The sequence below is a fragment of the Cydia pomonella genome, chromosome 2, assembly GCF_033807575.1.
Source record: "Cydia pomonella isolate Wapato2018A chromosome 2, ilCydPomo1, whole genome shotgun sequence".
Lineage (NCBI taxonomy): Eukaryota > Metazoa > Arthropoda > Insecta > Lepidoptera > Tortricidae > Cydia > Cydia pomonella.
In genome coordinates this window covers 28,404,520-28,420,336 of record NC_084704.1, presented here as the reverse complement: position 1 = coordinate 28,420,336, position 15,817 = coordinate 28,404,520, and the positions used below count along the sequence as shown (strand labels likewise).

The following is a 15,817-nucleotide window of genomic DNA, read 5'->3' as shown; positions in this document are numbered from 1 at the left end:
AATGGCGGCCATTTTTTACAACTTCGACCAAGAATTCATGTGATTAGAACAAATTTGCCGTCAGACGTACCGTTTTCCATCTACAAGTAAAAAAACTGAAAAATATTAAAACTTGTATGCACACCTTTCGGAACGTCCTGGGAGCACTTATTTACAAGTCCATAATTTGTATACGAAAAAGTAGTTAGCCAGTACTTGAATTTATCGATGACGTTTTGATATTCACTAGTCAGACAATGATATCTCTTTAAGTGCCGATACTGCAGAAATGTAAATCTAATCGATTTAGAAAACATGATTCACCAAAAACAACCAGTACTTATTTCAACTCTTCTTCTTAATCAATCTTATCGCAAAGGCAAATAATGTGTCAGTTGTTATACGAGTATTTATGAAATAAATCTGACACACATTTTTCACGTTATCAAGTCGTTGTGCCATTAAAATAGGTAAAATATCTTTTTAGAAAATATTTATTGTGGTAAAATATTATAAGAGGATGTTATTATTATTTATTGATTATAGGCGATTGATTTTCCATGGTATTTCCGAATAATATTCAGAAATTATGACGATTTAATTATTATCCTGTAGGTACCTACTTTGACTACAGCGATGAATATGGTCTTTAGAGCAACAGAAGCAAGATGAAGTTAATGTTTATCGATCGTCCTGGTAAAATGGATAGAACCAACGAGTTGCACGATCATAAGGTGGTACACAAGTTTGTGTACTTGGGATCTCAAATACGCAACGATGGTGACTGCGACCAAGAGGTGGTTAGAAGAGCCCAGATGGCCAAAGTTGCGGTGCAGGACACGAGAAAATATGGGAGAACAGAACCATACACCGCAAAACAAAGATCAGACTAATGTGGACCCTTGTTTTCTCGATCTATCTGTACGCGTCCGAAACCTGGACCATTAAAATCGAAACCCGTCGTAGGAAAGATGCGTTCGAGATGTGGTGGTGGCGGAGAATGCTCCGGATCTCGTTGATTGAACACCGTAACATTAAAACGAGGCTCTCCACTGTTTACACCCAACGTGTACTTTGTTTCTTCGGCCATCTGAGCAGGACAGGTCCAGATAGTTTGAAAAAGCTCATAATCACTGGACGCTTGCCAAGGAAGCGTAGGGATGGACGTATGGCCATGCGTTGGGCGGACAGAATAACTTCAGAGACAAAGACCACATTTCAGGGTAGCATGCACCGGACCCTAGATAGAGCGGTTTGGAGAGCACTGGTGAAGTGTCCACAGTCGTCACGTCCCTCAGGCATGAGGATACGACAAGGCACACATTATTGTTCAAAAGCGACATATAATGTTCTCAACCTCATTCCAATCGTGGTTCGATAATAACCGATTAAAATGGATTTTTTAAATCTCGAATTGGCCGTTTTAACTGTTGTACATCAAAAATCATAGTAGATAGTTGCAGACTAATAGCGTTTTTCATAAACATAGTACAAGGCTCAATTAGGTAGTAATCTGCCATTTTGAATAATGTGTATGTACTCGTAAGAAAGAATAAAACATAAAGTAACTAAGGCCTGTAAAGTTTTATGAATATAGATCATGTCATTCACGATGACGCGTGCCTTGACTCGTATTGTTATGGCATTAAAGTTTAGATTTGACAAATCTGCGCGTCATCGCGGATGACACGAACTATAAGGAGGTAAGCATTTATATATATCTTAACTATAGTTGAGAAATAAATGGAACCCCATAAACGTCAAGTGGCGTCGAAGCGGAACTTTTTGGGATGGCCCCGTTTGATATGGGTCAATCGGTTTGACAATTGTCTCTTAGTTTAATTGAACTCTATCCTAAATGAAATGTATATACCTTAATAGTAGCTAAGAACACGTTTGCTTTTTATACATAGAAGACACTAAGTTCACACGTCTATAATTTAGGTACCTACTTTAATACATATCTATCTGAAGCAAGATTATAAGGGGAAGTAATTACGTAATACATGATATCATCAGCCATTTCGGGTTACTGGGTTGGTAATTTTGTATTTAACACTTCACTATTCATTATCTTTGCGCCATCTCTTGGGTCATAAAACACACCAGCCAACATCTGCTAGTGAGTCAATGATTAATTTGATGTGTAGGCAATCAATCTTTCTTAAACTACCTATTGTGATTTAAACGAGAAAACGAAATATAGTTACTCATTAGTCTCATTACCTATTTCTTGAAATTTTATCATGGAATTGTGTTATACAGTCTGTTTATTTAGTCACCTCTACCACCTACCTCCACGTAGTATAAAAAAAAAACTACGTTAGATTGTAAACTAACGGGTGCACAATCTTACCGTGTCACATGCTGAATACTGGATGTTTATTTAGTCACCTGCAATAATTTACGTGGTGAATATATAGGTCATACTAATCAACTTTTATTATGGGACCAACCCCGAAATCGCGAAAAAAATATTGGCTGTGTCATACATTTTGGCTGTCTGATCTTGACATTTTCTATAGGAGAGTTAAATTTTTTTTTCGCGATTTCGGGGTTGGTCCCATAGTAAAAGTTGCTCAGTATGACCTATATATTCACCACGTAAATTATTGCAGGTGACTAAATAAACATCCTGTATTCAGCATGTGACACGGTAAGATTGTGCACCTGTTAGTTTACAATCTAACGTAGATTTTTTTTTATACTACGTCGGAGGCAAACAAGCATACGGCCCGCCTGATGGTAAGCAGTCTCCGTAGCCTATGTACGCCTGCAACTCCAGAGGAGTCACATGCGCGTTGCCGACCCTAAATGGTATTTTGCATAGGTAACTACTTAGCGAGATTGTTAACTGACGAGTGTTTATAATTTTACGGTGACACACGCAAATCGCAATAATATCTTTATGTCATGCCGTTGGCATTTCATTGAGGACCACAGACCACCAGTCTGTGTCGAGAACAAACAGCGTCTGATTAAGAAACACTAAATAAGAGACAGTAAGATGCACGTACACCAATTGGTGATATTATAATGTTATTGACGACCGGTTTGGCCTAGTGCGTAGTGACCCTGCCTACGAAGCTGCTGGTCCCGGGTTCAAATCCTGGTAAGGGCATTTATTCGTGTGATGAGCATGGATATTTGTTCCTGAGTCATGGGTGTTTTCTATGTAAGTATTTAAGTATTTATAAATATTTATACATTATATATATCGTTGTCTAAGTACCCTCAACACAAGCCTTATTGAGCTTACTGTGGGACTTAGTCAATTTGTGTAATAATGTCCTATAATATTTATTTATTTATTTATGTTTATCTCTCGTGTCGTATTCACAAGAACTTTTTAATTTAATGCTTCCTAATTTATTTTTCATTTAGGTAACAGCCACATGCTACAACATTTTTAAACTTCTTCTTGGACCCATGTTAAGATTGGGCTGACGATTATGCATTATCGCTACTCCAAATTTATTTTAAAGATCTTTAAAATATTCAAATGCAATTATTCTTATAAACTTAAGAAGGCACTTGTTTTTGTTTAGAGAGTACTAAATCAATGTTTTTCACCTTGAATCGTTAGGCATAAAGTACTTTATGACTAATAGAGTAAAAAAACCAATCACGTAGGCAGTTAGGTAGCTCCGTAATAGGTAAAGTTAATCTATCCTGTTTAATTTATTTAACAAGCTATAGCAGTAAACAAGTACGTAAGTAATAAACGCTTTATTCTAACAAGGAAAGGTTACAGCAGATGTGTAATTGAAAGTACAAAGCCGAACTTATCCCTAAGTATAAGGAAAACTCCTAAGCGAAAGTATAAGGGATCTCTTCCAGCTAAATAAAAAGTAATTAAAATCTACAACGTGTCTCTACCCTCTGGACAAAGATAAATAGGACGTGTCAATTAGGGTATTTCTAACCAATGTACAAAGTCTCATTCCAACCGCCACAGTATTAACCCTTGGAAGGCCGTCGACTCCCGACCGATTATGTCATTTAAATTTCAAATTTGATTCATTGAAATAAAATCAAAATTCCACAAACATTCCTGAGAAGGGACTCTACTCGGGATCTCGGTCAATATCCAGAGAAATGAGACACGTTGTATACTTACCTAAAGTAATAATAAATATCTTTAAATGAATACATGAATAAATAAAATGGCCTGAAGTGAAAAAAAAAACTGCAACAGTAAAACATCAATAGTCGGTTCACGGATGATGTACGTAAACAGCAGCCTAAAATGCGATATTTTCGATTTATTAAACCGTGTTTAGGAGTTATACTATCCTTTTTAGGACACGTTCGGCGGCGGATTTATCAGTACCGCTACTTGACAAAAAATTTTTTCACCTTTTCCCAGTGTAGGTACGGGGAGAAAAAATCCTACTACACCAACTTAGTTTGGTGAAAACTACTGGCAATTTTTTTCCCAGTAGTTACTTACCACCAAAATTTGATTAGCGTTCAATACTAATAAAAACAGTATATAGTTTAAAACAATAATTAATTAAAAGTGATCAAAAATAGTCAGTCTTTGACTCATTTCTTTGTTCGTTCGTATAATTGTGACATTATTTCACGTTATTTATTGAAAGGTACATTGTTGTTGACGGCGCTTAAGCCATTATCAACGATGCTCCTATATAAATACAACGCTGAGCTACGCAATGCCGCGTAAGCGCCCTCCATAAAAAAATCCAGGTTTCATAGATAACGTCACAATTAATTGAGTTTATAATTAATAATTTCATCCAAACTTTAAATTCTCCTTGAATATTTATTTATTGTACGTGCACCGGTTTTAATATTTTTGATCACTTAAGAAAGTTTACTGAAATACTAATCGACATATAATAGTACATTACGATACAAGTGCGAAAAATAGGAAATTCGAAACGAGTGGCGATAAATTAAAACACGACCAAAGGGAGTGTTTTAAATCGACACGAGTTGCGAATTACCTATTCGCACATGTATCGTACAACGTTTTACAGTACATATGGCTGTTTAAATGTTCGACACAGTAACGTAATATGCTAATTTTCGCACTAGTGCGGTAAAGTAGCACCATATGTACTGTAATTATTTATTAAAGAACTTGGCTGAAAATTGTGGAGCATTAGACTTTTCGTTTGTCGTGACATCTATTGTGAAGTAGCCGCGTAGCCAACGTTAACGCTCCGTGACGTAGCATAGTCCAAGGATCTGAACCGGTTTTTTGTGAACTTCGAAATATTTTATATTTTGGTTTATTTTATACTCCAAATGTAGGACTCAGTTGTGTTTTCAGATAACGACTTCGTATTATTAGATTGCCTAATTAGAAATGAAGTAATTAACGAAGAACGAAAAAATACCGTTTTCGTTCCCATACAAAAAATACCGGTTTCCGATCCCTGGCATAGTCATCTCTCTCTATCACTCTTCCATATTAGTGCGACTGTGACAGTTACGTTTCGTTCGCCACGGAGCGTGAACGATAGGCATGTTGGCTACGCGGGTCGATAAAACCGCTAATTGACGCAAGGTGTCGACTACGAAAATAATAAATGATTTGGTACGAAAACTCATGTATGGATGGAGTGAGCACTCTATGATTACTTATTTCTCTATGGTATCAGAGAGTATCCGGCGAAAGGATAGATGTAATAATCCTTTATATGCCAGTCGGGTCCCGCAATAAAGTTGCTGCTGGTGACGACCCCATTATCTGTTAGCGTTGAATTTACTCGATCAACAGTGGATCAACAACATGAGACTAATTTTATTGAACCATAAACCACTATTTAACTACTACTCTAACGACATAATTAACCAAAAAGTGAGGCTTTACTGGCGTTTTAGAGAACCGGCAACCGAGTCAACTATTTAATTAATCGGCGTTTTATAGACACGGCAGAAAAGGTACCTACCTAAAAATACGCCCAAGCACGAGTCAGATTCACGCCCTAATATATATTGACAAAGCTCTTAGTACATTTTTGATTTCAAAACATGGTCCTCAAGACTAAGATTCATTGGCGTAAATATATAACTGACAATTATCTCTTCTCCATAAATACATCCCGCCAGCTTTGAATATAACCCAATACAGAATTTCCCGCTGTTAAAAAAATGTGAGTGGTCAAATGGTCACTAGAAGTATTGATTGGTTAAAACAAAATTCTATATGTCAAACATCTAGCACGGCATTATAATACTTTCGTGTCGTAATCTAGTCAAAGGTTCCATTTTGTCGCTTACCATAAGGACGAGATTTGCTTGTATCTTTATACTAATAACCTGTTAAGGTGTCTTTATTGCAAGCGACAAAGTGGGACGTTTTGATGCGGACGGACACATTTGATGTTGTCAAGCTGCGCGCAGTGCCTACAGTTGAGTCGCTCGCGGCACAATACACATGGGTCGTGAGACTCGTAAAGTCATTTATGACTTCTAGTCAGACTCTAGTTCGTTGTTGACAACTTCCAAAATTGACATCATCGTTCATCGGACATCAACTGTGTAGTAGTTAATCACCAATGATTTCCTACACCGCATGAAATAATATCGAAGGCTGGGAAAATATTTTTTCAGTCAAAATAGAATTCCATGTATGTCACATATAGTTCCAATTTCAAACACCATTTTGCTTGAGTTATCGGGTTTGACCACCCACACCTCGATATATCTGTCCCGTGTTTGAACGTCGCATGTTATTGTTATGTTTTAATTGTACCTTTGCATGACTGTATTATTGTCTCATTGACATAATATTATGACATCGGTGGCCTCAATATGAATGTACTAAATAAATTATTGTCATTGACCGAAGGGTCATAGTGGAAAACACTATCAAGAGAAATCTTGCGGTGTTCGACCAATCGTCACAAGGCCGACTTGATATAGTTGCACAATTTTCTAATCCATTTGAAACTTTGTGTGATGTTTTTATAACTTTAATAATAATTATGATGGCAGGGCAGCTTATGGCGAGCTATTGGGGAGTAACAACCCGACGGACCCGAGTACTCCCGAGAGTCGATCAGGGTCTTCGTCTCCGGCGTGTCTTCGTCGTTCGGAGTGGACCCCAAAGAGACCCGCAGGACTCACAGATCTGGCTTGCCTTCATTGGCCGTCTAGAGAGGAGCGTTAGAGGTATATACTTCAGGGGTGGAAGTGAAACATACATAAGACGCGAGTTGGCACAATGGCTGTTATCAGCCACTGGGTGGAAAGCGGCGTACACCTCTCGACACCCCTGAGCTGCTCACCACTCACCAGTGTTGTTTCTGGTCGTTTTCACGACGGCAATTTCAGGGGCCCATCTAGTGGGTGGCAAGTCACCGCCTGCCTCGATAACTAGAGAACACATTGTTATGGCAGGTGTTCGGATGTCTTTGCAATAACCCAGTCTCATTGTCCCCCCAAACTTCAATCCATAGACCGTTATGCTGTTCACTTTTTTTTTAGAATAGTCCCAATTTCTGCTGCGATTTCTGGTTCATGACACCCGTCTATTGTTGTGCCTGTGAGCGGTAGGGTTGAAAAAACCCGGAAAAATTCCCGTTTTTTTCTAAAAGCCATGTTTTTTAAGTTTTATTGGGAAAAAAACAATGTCACTTAGTTTATGTATTTTTCCGAAAAAAACAAAAAAATCGTAAATAAACGGAAAAAAACGCATTTTGAAAAGAACTTGTCAATTTTTCCATTTATATTTAATCCATAGTTTACACCTGCTTAGTCGTGTGTTTTGTAATGCACATTAATACCTGTGACTTAATGGGTCAGTTTGCTGAATACGAAGCAAAAGGCGGTTTCTGGGCCAACGAATTCATATGGCAGCCTGCAATGACCATTAGTCCTCTGAATTGGTGGAAAGGATTGTGTGGAACAAAACTTCTGTCAACTATTGCCGTAAGGTTACTTAGTATCTCTCCGTCATCTGCTGCATCAGAGAGGAACTGGTCGTTGTTTGGTCGCACCCACACCAAGGATAGGAACCGGCTTTTGCCAGAACGGCTGAATAAACTTATTTATATTCAATCTAATTTGCACTTGCAAATTAACAGTTCCACTGTCGACGAGGTTATTGATTCGGGTATGATAGATTTAGATGATGGCAGTGACAGTGATTAATAAATGTAATAATTAGTATTAAAGTTTCATTTCTTTCCCAAAAAAACTGAAAAATACGGATAAAAACGAAAATTTCAAAGCGTTCTGAAAAAAACGATTTGATTCTACCTTAGATATCGCTGATGACGTATATTATATTGCACAACAAGACGAGAAAATAGTGCAAATGATATTTGGTGAACCTTTTTTTGAATACATCTGTCTGCGTATTTCACAGTTTGTAAAATCAGCGGTGGCATCATGGTTCCATTTTTATCACTTGTCACTATGCCCGTCAGTTTTGGGCTTACATACTTTGATTAAGAAACATACGGATATTTTTGAATCCCGTCGTCAAACAGATCTGGAGGACAAGAGGGATGAGCTGGAAGCCCGACCACCAGCGGTGATCAGCTATAATTATATTGATGGTGTCCTCTCGTGCCCGTTGTGCGCACGGGTCTTTGCCAACAAGATCGGCTACGACAGCCACACGAGAGCACATGAACGCCAAAAAAGGAGTTGAAGCAGTCGCCGTGGCCGAAAACGGTCAGGAGAGCATAGATAGACTTGTTAGAACGTGACAGACATAGTGACAGCCCTACAGTAGGGCTAAGATGGTTGGCTCTTTATCATTTGTCACCATGCCTGTCACGTTCTAACAAGTATGTATGCATAGTGATAAAAGTGGAACCATGACGCCGCCGCTGGGGCAGATAAATTGATTACAAGGAATATAAAATACCTAGTTTTTAACTAAAATGAAAGTAAAGTGCACACAGTTGGTGCTATGTACGCCGCCCGTTCGTGCTCGTGACATCATTTTAAAACAATACGGCGGTAGGTACTGGAGTCGTCAAGTCGTCAAGGTCTGCTAATTTGCGCTCTTTATAAATTTTGCATGGACAGTTTATTTATAATACCTATATTGTATATGTATAAATATTTATAAAATAAAGTCCTAAAATAAAGTATAATTGGCATATTGTAATACGCTATCGATCAGTCAATCAATGGCCGGTTTGTCAATATTGTTGTCATGCAGCGTTAATTTTGAAAAGTTTTAGGGGTCGCTATCCTTTCATTATAGAAAATCAGTGGTTTCCATAACTTAAAAAAATGTTTTTAATTTCTTCAGGGTTTTTATGGTTATGTACAGATGCAGTAGAATATTTTCAATGAAAACAATTATTAAAAATATAAACATGATTTTAGATTCAAAATAATATAATATGGAATCAATCCCGTTACAATTTTACATTTCTACAAAATATACTTTATAGCAAATACTGCTGAATATTAGGAAATTTTCTGACAACACCATACCGTTTATAACCTGTGCATCTTGAACTACTTTTAGCTGTCTAAAGTTATCCCGCTTGACCCTTAGTTTCCCATATATTTATTATTTTGTTATTATAAATATTAATTAGGTATTAGCGAAATCGACTTCTCCATGGGTCTCCAAGATGCATACGGATAATAGGTATTTTTCAGTGGGGACTCCCTTACAGTCCCCATTAATAATAGGTACCTATTATCCTTATACACGCGTGGAAGCATAAGTTGCGTCGTTTAAAATTAACTTTATTGTCATCTTTATAATTGACACATGCATCGTCGCAATAAGACTCATAAAAATAACTTTAAATTCATAATTATCCTGTCTTTACTCGTCGCAGCAAACTCAGTTCTTCATATAAACATACTCGTAGTTACGCTATGCCTGTAAGTAATTAGATTATGTAGCTTCAGATACCATAGTTAAAAGATATACGGCGAGGTTTTTCGTACAAAACTCGTTTGCTCTAAGTACTTCGTTTTTTTATAAGGTGGAGCTATTTAAACTAATTACAGGCATAGATAGACCTCATGTCATTATAAGTGCAAAGTTTCATTACAATTCAACACGTAGTTTTAAAATGAGAACGAAACTCAGTTTGTATGGGAAGGTGAAATTCGGCCAAGCTTGCTGCGGGCTCTTAAATTATTCGTGACTGAACGATTTAGGTAGGCAAAACTTATACTAAACGAATTATCTCGCAGAATTAGAAAGAGTAAACTGACGTTCGTGTGTGTGTATTTGACGAGGTTATATTACCGCTTTATTACCTACCTGACTATTTTTTTAAGAAACAGGTCTATATTTGACGGATGTGGTTATTTTTAACTATAACTTACTTCAAAAGGAGGCGGTTCTTAATTTTTTTTTTATATATATTATCTAAGTAGTAATATTTAAATGCGTGTGTCCTGACTGACTGACTGACACATCAACGTCATCAACGCAGAGCCGAAGCTACAAAAGCTAGAAAGTTGAAATTAGCACATCGTGTTCATTCTATTATATTGTGTACAAGAAATAAGAAGCGATTTTGAGAAATTCAACCCCTAAGAGGGTTAAAAAGGGGATGAAATTTTCTATGGGGTTTAAGTTTTATTTTTGTTATGAACTTGAAACTTTGTGAAAATACATTTTAATAAAATACAAGAAAAGTGATTTCAGCGTCTTTGAAAATTCATCTCCTAAGGCGGTGAAAAAGGGGTTAAAAATCTGTACCGGGAACGAACATTTTTGTGAGGAACTTGAAACTTCGTAGGAAGACACAACATTATAATACAAGAAAAGTTACTTCAGTGTTTCGAACTTTTTCCCCTAAGGGGGTTAAAAGTGTGTTGTAAGTTTGTAACGGCAACGATTTGAGTAGGTAGGTGAGGGACTTGAAATTCGTAGAAAGAGAATATTACAATGCAAGGAAAGCAATTTCAGTACTTATTAAAATTCGTCCTCTAATAGGGCTAAAAAGAGGTTGAAAATTTATATCGGGGACAAAACATTTTTTGAGGGACTTGAAACTTCGAAGAAAGTCACATCGTTACAAAAAGGTGTTGAAACTTTGTATCGAGAAAGAAGTGAATTCTGTAAGGGGGTTGAGAGGGCATCGACAGTTTGTATAGAGACCGATTTTTATAAGATTGAGAGAGTTGAAACTTTGGAAATGAAGTCGTGGGCAGCAGCTAGTTTTTAATATTTGTTACCTTAAAACTCTGGTCATTTTTGAATCGTTTTTTTTTTTTGTTTAAATGAATATACGAGTATTCATAAGTACTTTCAGTTTTGTGAAAATCCAGTTGTGATGGTGAGATCCATGAAGAATCGAGGACACTTTAAATTTTATTTTACAGAGATTTTTATATATTGTTACTGATATTTATATAGAGTTACTGTTATTAACCAAAAACAATATTTGCATTCAAAATAGGCCACTTATTGATGTGAAACTGCTGATGAAGACCAGAAGAAACTTGTCAACGACACGTATTGGTAATAACTCTATTTACAGAATAACCCCAATATACCTTACATTGTTTTGTTCCGAACATTAGCTTGTTTTTGCTAAACCTGTGTTTTCGTAAACAATTTCATTGTGTTTTGATTCTTTAGTACCAATGAGTACCTATTTGATTTGTCTTTGCGAGTTTTGCTTCGGCTACCTCCAGCCAGGCAAATTCCTAAAATTAGACCAGTCATAAAGATACGTATGATGGTACGGAGCACTTATCATCGGAGTCGTGACTCAGGCTTGGCCAATTTTTTTTATTTGTTGTTTGTTAACTATATCTAATTCAGGATACTAGTTTAGCCCGCTCTGAGCGCTGCGCGCTGTTTGTGCAGGAATACCTACTCCATAAATTGTTCTACTGCGTAGCAAGTTGTTCCCAGTCCCAAAACTGACTGGGTGTTTGCTGCGATTTGCTAATGCGCAAATGATTTAAATCACTTCTCCGAATGATTAAAATTGACGAATATATAATAATATATATAGCTCTTAGTGCTACAATTTTTCGTACACAACAAACAAACTATAACAGATAACGATGAATCCGCATTTGTGATAAAGCGATGGTATTTTTTTTTGTGGACAGCATAATTATATACAGTGGTAACGCAAGGGTAATTTAAGCATAAGTACGTCATTTTAAACGCCAGAAAATATATTTTATAAACTGCTGAACTTGTCTGGAAACAGGAACAACAATGTATGCTATTTAATGAATTTTTATTTACGTTTCATAACGAATAATAAGTGAATAATTATGGCCTATCAATCAATTAATGTTAAACGCCCAATCTTAGAGCTATCCAATCTAACCATGACTTTCTTGATACACTTGACATTTACTTGTGCACTTTACACGCCCATCGTGAAAAATCGTTTCCTTTCGGTACCTTTGAAAGAAAACCATGAATTCCAAATGCGGGGAAATTCCACATAAATGTCATAAAAGTAATTGAGTACGTCAGTGGCACGCCATCATCAAATTTTTACGGAGTTTTATTTACGCTATGACGATTTAGGGCCGACCGCTCCATTTGAGTTGATGGTGTTATTTGAAACGAGGAATTGTACTATTTACTTAAATCAAAGTATAAATTTAATAGATGTTTACTGATACTAAGTGACTTATCACTTTTTTAAGCTACTTGAAGTAACAGGACAGAGTTTTTTGCAATAGGTATCGTGAGCCATAGAATTGGCTCAGCTCTTTTTGTTGGAGGGGTATTTTCATTAGAATTGTAGAATCTTGGTTAGGTACTTCTGTACTTAGCTACATAAGCTTTATCTAACTTCGAAGTTTATTTTTTTACATTCTCTAGTATATGTACGAGAATATATTTCTGGAAATATGTTTTTGCAACATATTAATAGGCACATAAGCGCAAACATGGTAGTTCAAAATTATGTAGAGAATAAATAAGTAAAATAAAAATTTTAAAGGAGGTTTGTACGCAAATTGACTAAGCCTCACAATAAGCACAAGAAGGCTTATGTTGTGGATACTCAGACATGTATATAATATACAAATACTTATTTATATATATAGGAAACACCCCTGACTCAGGAACAAATATCTGTGCTCATCACATAAATTATGCCCTTATCGGGACGCGAACCCAGGACCATTGGCTTCATAGAATCATTCATTACCCACTAGGCCAGACCGGTTTTCAAAGAGAGCAAATAAAAACAACGTCGGTCCTATTTACCCTACTGCGCTACGCAAAGAAGTGTATTACGTTTATTAGTATATATAATTATATTATTTTTGAAGTGAAAACTTCTTTAGCGGCGCTGTGCACTTTTTGTGATGGGGAAAAAATGTTAAACTCGCGTCAGGTCACGTGACCGTCAGATTGAAAATTCGTAAGACGGACACGAGACATCATGGTGACGTACAAATTGAATGTCATCGAAGCCTGGTTACTTTTGGAAAATCGTATCTCATTCAAGCGTGACATTTTAATTTCTTCATAATCAAAGTGCTGTCATAACGGTTAAAGAGGTTAATTGTGTTGTATTATATCTTTGTGTTGTTGGGTGTCCATGATTCTAGATACTCAAATTTTTCCTTACCAAAAAGTTAAAAAACAGAAAAGAAGCGTGATTGTTTTACTTAATATGATGGTGAACGATTCATTAACATTTACTGATTGTGTAGGCTGTTGTCCTCCTCCTGCTCCTGCTCACGTCTCATGAATTACTCTGTATATGTTATATATTAACACTAAAATTCGCATTTCAAAATATCTTCCACACTCAAATTTATTACGTAGGTATAATAGAGAATTATTTCTTTTTTTAAAACTGCTACTCAATTTCTCCAAAATATCAAAAATGCACAACGTTAATATTCAAGTTTTCACTTCTGCCGGCACTCCAGCACAGGCACAGTGCAACCCGTTGTTTTTTTTCTCAGTCTCCCTTCGACCAGCGTTCGGTAAAGGTTTCGAAATGACGTGATGTATTTTACATTTATCCGTTACAGCGATATTTCGATATTACATGCGATATTATCCGTTAAAATAGTTTTATGTCATAATAATTATTGCTTTACTGCAAGCTTTTCAGATTTACTGTCAATTTTTTGACAAAAATTGGGTTATATTATTGTCACTTGATCTACAAATGTATGGCGCGGTTGATACATGTATTAATTTGCTAGAAACAAATAGTAATAAGTTTAGATACCAACTAAACATCCTAAAAATATATATTTTCATAAAGATCCTACACAAAACAACGTTTGTAATATGTGCAATATACCAATAAGCATAACAATATTTTGTTCGATTTTTGTTTGTACATAATACTACAATCTAATACTTTAACATTAAAAATATCTGCGAAGTATTGTAAATTATTTCCAATTCACCACTTTTGCGGTCCGTAAAATAACTGGGCTAAAACAACTTAATTACCAAAACATGGCAGGTGTACCTAGGTATATTTCACGGAAAATTTTCCAAGCGCGGTACGGGCGGAGTGATAGTCTAGATTCTAGAACTAACGATATCATGGTGATGGCACGTATTAAACACCAAATAGTGCCCCATTAGGCCCTCTGGTGACGCAAAATACGACACTGCTATCAATTTATTTCGAAATGGATCTCAATCTGGTCTAATTGAAATCGGTTGAAGCTCTATTTTAAATGACATCACATTACTACGGACTTTGTACAGAAACCGTGTGCACTATTTACATCTTTAATCTTTTACAGAATCATATTAAAATCCAATGACTGTCAGAAAGAGACAGCGGACGTAAGGAGCATGTAAGTGTGTATAAGAAAGTTTATTTAATAAATAGTAATTGTTAGTTGGCCCAAATATAGTCAAATGTACTGGTAAAATCTTCTGGAAACGACTCGACTCCAGTCTAAACTTCTAGGTGTTGACCGATATGCTTGAATCCATAAAAAAGCCTTAGTGGTTTTCAGATTAAAATAGGTAGTAAGTTGAGGTGCGAAACATAGAAAAATATAGGATTGGCACAAAAAAAAAGGCATAATCTATACCTACCTTATATTCGTTTAGGTAGGTTGCCTACTTACTAAAATAAAACATACTCAGGAACTCTTATAGCCGTACAAACATCATCAGTTTTATACGTGTTACAAATTTCATTTCCTACATTTTAAGTAAAAAGCTTCGAAAACAACGTAGTTAGTAAAATAAACACCAAATTTACTAAGTATTTGCTACTTATAATATCATTAAAAAGGAAGTATCTTCGCATTCTGACGTAAGTACCTATGACACCATCGTTGTTTACCTAGCCTTGGAGCCGGCATAAACAAAATTTAGAAATGCCGAATGTCAACCTGACACACAGTACAACATATTATAAGCAACGAGTTAGGAAATCCTCATGGTTTACTTACGAAATATTTTTACAGGCGGAATACACTAGACGAGTCGTGTGACATTCACTGTGGTGTATCTGTTTGCACAGCTCGCGCGGTGGGGTTTCGGCGGGGCGGCGTGGTGGTCGAACCAGCGCTCGCGACGTACTATGGTGGACTGAATCGGCTGCTCGGGCCGTGCAGCGTCGAACTGATGGGATGGGGTCGGAGCCGTACAAACATCACTATGCGATAAACCTAGCTATTCAACCTACGGCACGCGACTCTAAATCACGGATACGTCTTCGGATATGCGGTGAATTTACCCAGGTATAACGATCAAATTTAAATCATCGATCGATGTGATCTTCTTTAGGTTTAAAATGTATGCATTGTAAAAATACAACGTCTTCACTCGGTGACAAAAATAAATTTTAAATACGACGTTGTTATCTTATCACAGTTTTAGTATTTTATACCACAGAATACTTGGCTAACCTAATTAACATTCCCAATTCACTGAAACAAAACATGTAAATTGTAG

At 36.5% G+C, this 15,817-nt stretch overlaps 1 protein-coding gene across 1 annotated transcript in view; it reads right to left on the bottom strand.

Annotated features, from left to right (window-relative positions):
• Positions 1-15,471, bottom strand: part of LOC133534825 (acyl-CoA Delta-9 desaturase) — a 53,252-nt gene extending 37,781 nt beyond the window's left edge. Inside the window, exon 1 of the mRNA XM_061874114.1 lies at positions 15,313-15,471. The gene's annotated coding sequence lies outside the window, so the exon portion shown is untranslated. The remainder of the gene's footprint in view (positions 1-15,312) is intronic.
• Between the last annotated feature and the right edge of the window lie 346 nt (positions 15,472-15,817).